We start from the raw sequence: 9,140 nt of genomic DNA on the forward strand, positions 1-9,140 counted from the left end.
AATAATAATTAAATAATAAGATTATTTGATAAATAACTTTATTAGATTTTCTAAAATTTTTTAGTAATTTTTTGAGAATTAAACAGAGTCCGTATGATATATTTAAGATGATAGAGCTATTAGACATAGGGAAAGCCTATTTGAATATTCCTTGAGTTAGAGTTGATTGAGAAAGTAAGTATATAAATGCCCAAAACTTATGAATTCATTCTCGTCTCACTGATCCCCTCTATCCCTACTCGATTCCCTATTCTTTCTCCTCTGCTTCCGAACTTCTTCTCCTCTCCTTCTCACACGATCGGCGCAGATGCCACCCCGTGCTCTAGATCTCTCCCTTCCACTCCGATCGACACCGACCACCTCGATGAGCCAATCGTCGCCAGTACAGTTCTCCTTAGCCGGCGATGCCCTTGTAACCTCAAAGCTACAACATCGCCTCTCATCTTCCATGCGACGCCGACCGTCCGACTCTCTTTTGAACTTGTTGACGCTGGTGCCACTCTGCTAGGTCGCCTCATCTCCGCCTTCCCATTCCTAGCCGCGGACATCAAGCACTCGCCGAAAGTTGAGAACACGAGCTTCCTTTCTAGCCGTACCCTAGATCCCTCCAGCTGGCCGCCGACGATTCAACTCGAGTCGACATTCTACAGGTACGAGCAGGGGCACGTTGTGGTGCCCTAGATCTCTACTTTTAGCTTACTTCTCTGCATCTAGCTTGACATCAGATCGACACATTTTGGATTTTAGATTTATAGCTACGCCCATGTAATGTTGGATTCATGCCACCACTGTGGACCGACGATCCCTGAGGCGGTGAGGGCTGTTGGACAGATTCACCATCTCCAGAAGAGCTGAGAACTGCTGATTTGGGTGATCAACTGATCTGACTAGAAGGTGAGCGTTGATTGGGGTAAGTGGTTAGTTTGAAGGTTGTGGATCAAGAATTTGGTCTTGTGCTCAATTGAAATAGTTCTAATTGTGAATTGGGCATTGGTTCTATGCTAGGTGCTGATTTTGGGGCATTGATTGGTTGGACAGCGATTCCACCTTGTTTCGCTTAGTATTTCCAGCTTCAACCTCCTCCAACAACGGGTCAAGTGGCTGTGCTACGAATTTAGGTGAGTTTTGTAGTTGATTCAGGATGGTTATTTCATGATTAATTGATATAGATGGCAGTATGATCGTTAATAGGATCATTGGATTAAGTGACAATATGAAGTTATTATCCAATTGATACTGTAGATGAATTAAGTGTATCGATCCTAAAAGATTTCCATGATTAAATAATTGGATTAATTGATGTATAAACTAATTTGATTAGGTTGTAATATGTTTAAGGTTAATTGGGGGATTACTCAAAGATCATGTTTGATTAGAGTTACTCTAATTAAATTGGGGATTTTATTTAGCTATTTGCTATATATATAAATAGCTAAATACATTATGTGATCGCAGGACTTTGGTTTGAGACGAGCATCTTGATGTGAGGGTTCTTTCATAGGTGTATTATATAAAGGCAAGTATTTCTTCCTTGCTCTCTTTAATTCTTTGAATTTAGTGCATGGTTGCTTTTACTTGATGGATTAGGTTACTTTACCTAAATCTATCTTTATTGTTATCCTATATTTATGCTTGACCTTTGAGATGATCTATTTATTTTATATACAGTCTTAAGATTTGAATATCTATACTCTGTTGTTATATTCACATGTAGAGTATGTATGGTAGGATACATTTTGTTGACTGACTTAACATGCTGATTATGCAAATGGTGTTATGTGTATACATGTTTGGTATGTGCCATAAGAGTTATCATGTTGACCGTACATTTATATGTTGTATGTGTACACATGTCCGGTGTTATCTATTGGAGGTTTCATGTTGATTGTATATATGTTGTGCGTACATGTGTCTGATGTGTACTATTGGAGGATCATGTCGATAATATCTATGTTAGTGATTGTATATGTTTGGTGTGATATTGGAGGTATTATGTTGATTATACCTACATTGTATGTTACGTACGTATATGGTGTGTATGTGTCTGGTGATGCTACTTACTGTATTTGATATTTAGTAGACACTTGTTGGATCTACCCATACCTATAGATATAGGTGTTTGATGGATCATGTACTAGAGGTATTTATAATGGATTGAGGTGTTGCATTGATGATGATTCTGTCGATATCGTGTCAGTATCATGATTTTTTATATCATGTGTATCATTACATCATATGCACACTGACGACCATTGCTCCCTTGTGGTATGAGCTAGTTGACAATCATGTATATATATATATGCATGCTAACGACTATTGGTCACATATGGTATGAGCTAGTTATGCGATCATTACTCACTTTCGATATGAGCTAGTTATTAGTCATGTTAGCTGTCATTCGGCCAGTGTGGGAGAGTGGTACCTTGGAGTGGAGCTAGTCCTGTTGTGCCACCCGGCCACTCAGCGGCTGGAGTAATATCCGACCTTATGAGCAGTCAGAGACCCTAATGCTATGTAGTTAGATAACTACTTAGTGAACTGTTCACCTCGACCGCTATATAATGATTGGAGGATAGTACAGTTGTCACAGATTCAAGTCTCTCGGCCATACAGGGGTCGTGGTGTCTCGAGAGGTTGTGGGGGTGACCATGGAGCATGCATGCGCATTTGCATATGATGCACGGTGCATCTGTGTAGATATATTTGTATACATGTCTAGTAGATACTAGCTACATGTGATTGTGATATGTTCCACTTGAATGAGCTATATTTGCTGCATATGGTTGTCATGCTTTATACATGTCATTTATTACACATGTATATGCTACCGGTTATATTGCTCAGGTGTTATGAACAGATTATTGATGATCTCTGGTGAGTTGATTGTTTATTACACTATGTATATTTGACCGGTTCGGATATGTGCATTTATTATTACATTTATGTTCTTGACTTTATAAGTTAGTACTAGATTGGATAGGTTCATTTACTATGACCATATGATCATGATATTATGTGTTGAATCCAGATTGAGTATGTACATTCATTATGTCAGTTTATGATCATGTTTTTATTTCCCTGATGAGACTGTATACTTTGATCTCCATATTTTATTTTGACTATGCACTATCTTATCTATTACCCGCTGAGTGACTCGTACTCACCACCACATTTGTGTATTTTTTTTCCTAAGGTAACAGGTAGATGATTATGGAGTCGCTTGGTGTATCCTGTCTGCCGATCTCACGTCACATCTAAAGACGGTCTTTACTTCACTTTTGTTTTCTTATGTGTTTTCTTTATGATATTGGCATTGTATTGATGTTTAGCCATGTGGCTTCTTTACCGTTTTTAGTATTTTGTTTTGTTTAAGAAGTGTCGGCACACATTGTATCCTTTTGGTTTGTATGGGCTTTCCTTTCATTTTTTTGCAGTGTTTTTAGTATAGCCATGTGGGCTGTTTATTATACAACTGCGTGGTTATGATCATTTTGTTCCAGCCAAGTGGGCTTTGTATATAACTACGTGATTGTGTATATTCCAGCCGTGTGGCTATTGATTATTACTTGTGAGTAGTCTTGTGGTAATGTATATATGCTTCATATTGTCGCAGTTACGGGGAAGATGTTGTCCGTTTGTTTTGATTTTGTGTTTTAGTTTTCTCGATATGACTTTTCGATGTTTTGGGACCAGATTGTGACAGGACATCTCCAAGTTATAAGAGGTAAGTTTATATAACTCTTATCATACATTTTTGTTGGTATATGTATAGTTGTCTATGATAATTATGACATGTATTGATATTCTTCTGTTGGTACTTGTCTAGTTGTTTGTATCATGTATTACATGTGTGGGTCAGCTACTGTTCAGGTCTACCTACCCTTGTTGGATATCAAAGATTGCAGTCTCAGGGGATTCCTTGTACCATACACCTGTATTACTAGTTTTTGTTACTAGTAGTTAGTTGAGAGTTAGAGTCGCATATCAATTTCTGTTATTATTAGATGGGTAGTTGATAGTATCTGCATACTCAGGTTGACTCAGTCAGTAGAGTATTGATTTACCTTAGTTGGTTTGGTCAGTAAAGGACCGATTTACTTTTGTTGATTTAATCGGTAGGGGACCAACTTACTCTATTTTATAGAGATTTTGACTTTTGGGTTACTTATACTTGGTTAGATAACCTAGAAGGTACGTTTAGATACATGATTTGTTTAGACGTAGAAAGGACTGAATTTGATGTATACCATTGTTAACTCAACCAGTCTATAGTGGATCGATGTATCCTATCCCATAGAGATTTTGACCATGGACTGTATGTATCTGAATGGATAACTTAGAAGGTACATTTGGATAGATGCCTCCACTGATGTGGAAAAGTGTAGAGTTACCTTTCTTAACACTTGTGAGATACAACCGTTACTAGATTGTATAACTTGTAGAGTACATTTGGATATACGACTTGTACTAGTACGGAAAATATAAATTTAGCTACTTATCCTTTACATGACTTGGCACTATGTGAAGGAAGAAGCAGATGATGATTTTTGGAGGTTAAGACATCACTTGATGATTATCTTGGGGTGTTTTGAGAGAGTACTTCTCTATCTTCTTTGGTAGCTTAACAGTTTATAGGGCGATGTCTAGTCGATTCGCCTAATGCTATTCCATGGGGGATCCTGACTTATGGATTGATCGCAGATATCCTCGATGGTACCTAGGGATTTATAACTCGCAGTGATGCAAAGAAGGTGATGTTATTTGATTAATACCTAGGAGGTTCCACCGTCACTGAGTGGAAATATTAGATGATGATCTTCAAGGGGCACAACGTCGATTGACAGATATTTTAACCAACTATCCAGCGATAGTGCTCCTCTACCCTTGTATGCATTGCTTGTCACTAGAGGTTGCTGAACCTTAGGTGGAGCCATCGTAGTATGATGGGTTATAAGACAGTGGTTAGACGACTTAACTAGCATTGTCTCCATATGTAGCTCAAGACCTTGACTGCATGATCTTTTACCCAAGGTCATGAATTCTATATTTCTGATTAGAGTTTCGACCTTTTATCGATGTTTATCGAGGGACATTTACAGAGACGATTAGGAGAGTTGTGGAGATACCCTCTTGATGGGTAGACTCTCAGTCAGAAGGTTGAGTGACTCTTTGGACTTTGGATTGATATTCCTTTATAGTGGATATTGAAGTATCTAGTATGATGATAATTGGTCACTAGAAAGTTATCAGGTTGGATGGATGTTGAGGATGATTTATGATTGGTGGATGTTGTGATATCAGTTGTTATGATATGATATCTTCTGATGATTTATGAGTGGATATTTGACTTGATAGTTTATTATTTGGTGTTTGTTGTTGATAGTGACATGGAGAGTAGCATGTCTGTGATATTTGTGGATTTGGTGATTTATAATTAGTGATTAGATTACAGACTCGTTGCCAGTGATCTTGCGATTGAGTGTACATGTTGTATAGATATTATGAGTCCTTAGTATTGTCCTTTAGATACCAATATCGTAGATGTTTTCATAGACTCGATGAACCAAGTATATCCAGAGTATTTGGATCAGTTTAGTATTGTATTCATTGATGATATTGTGATTTATGCCCGATCCGAGGTGGATCACAAACGTCATCTTCGCATAGTTCTAGAGATGCTTCGACGAGAACATCTCTATGCGAACTTTAGTAAATGCGCATGTATGGGCTATCTTCTATGGAATTTCTGGGGACATATCGTCTCTAGCAGGTGCTTGTTAGTGGATCTACAGAAGATAGAGACTATTACTAATTGGGAGTAACTGAAGTCTGTACAGGAGACTCGCAACTTCCTTAGTCTGGCTAAATATTATCGGAGATTGGTTGAGGGTTTCTCCAACATTGTTATGTCATTGATTGGATTGACTAGGAAGGGTATGAAACTTATTTGGACAGATGGTTGTGAGTAGAGCTGTCAAACGGGTCAACCCATGGCAGGGCGGGTCGGCCCGTGGCGGGCCAACCATTTGGCGGGGCGGGGGCGGGCTGACCCATCAACTTGGCGAGTTGGAAAATTTCCAACCCAACCCAATTTAAGGCGGGTTGCGGGTTTGGCGGGCCAACCCGCGAGCCCATCAATTTAAATAAAAATAAAAAATGTTTAATATTTTCAACATTTTACTTCGGAAATGTTTTATTAACCAAATGTATCCATAAACATGTATATTACATATAAATGAACACAAACGAGTAGTTATGTGGGATAAAAAGTATTATTTTTATTTCAAAATTATAACAAAAAAGATAATAAATTGGCAAAAAACTTAGCTTACATGTGTTTCTCAATCCGCGGGCCAACCCAAGCCCATCGCGGGCCGACCCGTGCGGGTCGCGGGCCTAGGCGGGTCTGCCCGTGGCGGGCTTGGGTTGATAACATTCCAACCCAACGCACTTAAATTATTTGGCGGGGCGAGCCAACCCGACGGGCCCAACCCAAATTGACGACTCTACTTGTGAGACAAGTTTCAGAAGCTAAAATGAAAATTGATAACTGCACCTGTCTTAGTTTTACTTTCTAGTGTAGACGGATTTGTACTCTACATAGATTTATTGTACCAGGGGTTAGGTGCGATTCTATAGTAGCATGATTGAGTAGTTCCATATTATTCTTGACGGTTGAAAGATCATGAGAAGAATTATTCGACTCATGATTTGAGAGATAGTAGATATCATTTTCATGTTGAAAATGGGGAGACATCATTTATACAAGATTCATTATTTCCGTGGGAGATTGTATGTGTTCCTAAGTCACATTCTATCAGGGAGGAATTACTCCAGAAAGTACTGATCCAGATTTACGATACATCCAAGTGGAACTCGATGTATAGAGACTTGGAGCGTTTCTATTTGTTAGCAAGTGGAGGCTGAGCATCAGACACTAGTAGGATTGTCTCAGTAAATACGTATACTAGAATGAAAATGAGTATATGTTATGATGGATTTTTGCTGTGGAATTACTCAGGACATAGAGAGGAGATGATGTGATTTAAGTAATCATTGATTAGTTGATTAATTTACTCCATTTCTATCGATTTGTAGGATGGATTCTTTGGATCACTTAGTGGGTTATACTGAAGAAGAGATTACCGGACTTTATGGTATATCTCTAAGTATTATATCGAATGGAGATCCATGATTTACATTATGATTTTGACAGATTTTACAGTAGATCATGAGTATAGGACTCTGTTTTGGTATATCTTTCCGCCCTCAGACAGATGAACAATCGGAGCGGACTATACCGATATTGGAGGATTTGTTGATAGTGTGTGTTATGAGTTTTGGATGTAGTGGTGAAGATCATTTATGTTTAGGCGATTTTACCCATGGTTGACTAGATAGCAGTGTGGTAGTAGCAGAAGTAGGGTGAGCTCATAATCCACAGAGTCATCCCTTACGGTTGGAGATTTGTTCATGATACTTGGAGTGGTATATGAGTATGTTACTTGGTGGTTACCTTTGGATGAGATCCCTGAGTTGAGAAGTAAATTTAGGGACCAAATTTTTATTAGTGGAGAGAATGTAAGATATGAAAAAAATTAAATAATAAGTGTTATTGAAGAAATAACCTTAATGGATTTTTCAATTTTTTTTAGAAATTTCTCGGGATTTAAACGGAGTCTATATGACTTGTTTTGAGGGGATAAATCGGTTGGGTTGGGAGAAAGCCTGTTTAGATATCCCAATTAAGTTGGGAGTTGATTGGATCAATTAACCCAAGGATATAAAGTGTAACCTAGTTTTTATTTACCTCTTCCTCTCTCTCCCGATGCATACCTCTCTTTCCCAAGTCCAATCGCGCCCTCTCCCCCTCTTTCTTACGATTTCCACTCGCCCGATCACTGGCTGCCCGTGAGCTCACTGTCGATGGAGGCCTTCTCCTCTAGCATGCCTACCACTGTCAAGCCCTCTTGGCTACTAGACTACCCCAATTTAAGTCGCCCTCTCCTTCCTCCCCATCGTCGATCCACCGCGACTCCTCTCCCTCTGTCGTCTTCGTCTCTGCTGCCGTTGACCTCGCCTAGTGCTGCCGTCGCCGGAAGGAAGGGTCAAAGCCAGCCCCTCACGCATTTTGCCCTAGATCTTCACTATCGCTTGATGCTATCGCGTGGTCGCCGTCACTGTGTCATCACATCCAACACCAGCGCCTCCAATCGAACTTGCTTTAACGTCACGACCACTTGGTTTTCGAGCTCGACGTTGGTCGGTCGTCACCGATCGACTCGAAGCCACGACGTCTCCTCCCTTCTTCCGTGTGAGGCCGATCGTCGAAATGTCTCTTGATCTCGTTGGTGCTGGAACCGTTTCGCTTGATCATCACGTCGCCCTCCTCTGCCCTGGCTCGACACCACAGTAGCCATTTCCAGTTATGGCCCCGATCGCGCGCCACCATTGGAGTGCCTCCTACATCCACCAGTCCACTCCAAGTAGATCGCCGACTCCTTCTCATCGATGATGCCTTCAGCCTTGGTAGCACAACCTGCCACCTAGCTGCCAGGAGTTGGTCTCCACATGAATCGAATTTGTTGACACAGATATGGGTAAAATCTTTTGTTTAACAATTTATTTGATTTGTGTTGGTTGATACTCAGACGTAGTTGTGTCAATTGTGAATTATGGTGCTTGATTTGGAGATCATCGTTGTATCTAGCTCTGGCTACATTTTTCCAGTAATGGGTGCTCCGTCGACGAATTAACATTGGGTGAGTTAAAGTTGATTTCATTACTATAGTGGATTGGATTAGTATGATAATTAGTGGTGATTAATTGTGGATTGGATTAATTGAGATGGATGAATTATGTAGGGTGGATTCATGATGTTTAGTAGATAATACTATGGGTTGAATGATGGATAATTGATTAGTGGATTAAGGATAAACTTATCATTTAATTAGATTTGGATAATTCAATTAGGTGGAATTAAACATGGGTACGTAATCAAATTAAGATTATGTTTTGGGTTTAGCTAGTTGTTGTATATGTGATCAGCTAAACCGTATATCATGTGATTTGTAGGACCTTGATTCGAGATAAGCGTATCGACGTGGGATTGATTTATCACGATCGACAGATAAAGACGG

At 39.5% G+C, this 9,140-nt stretch overlaps 1 long non-coding RNA gene across 1 annotated transcript; it reads left to right on the forward strand.

Annotated features, from left to right (window-relative positions):
• The first annotated feature begins 223 nt into the window (after nucleotides 1-223).
• Nucleotides 224-2,706, forward strand: LOC122039893. Its single transcript, XR_006128428.1, has 4 exons — nucleotides 224-650; nucleotides 748-910; nucleotides 1,006-1,118; nucleotides 1,456-2,706. It is a non-coding gene; the product is annotated as an uncharacterized LOC122039893 (long non-coding RNA).
• The last annotated feature ends 6,434 nt before the right edge of the window (nucleotides 2,707-9,140 follow it).

The sequence above is a fragment of the Zingiber officinale genome, chromosome 2A (assembly GCF_018446385.1).
Source record: "Zingiber officinale cultivar Zhangliang chromosome 2A, Zo_v1.1, whole genome shotgun sequence".
Taxonomy (NCBI): domain Eukaryota; kingdom Viridiplantae; phylum Streptophyta; class Magnoliopsida; order Zingiberales; family Zingiberaceae; genus Zingiber; species Zingiber officinale.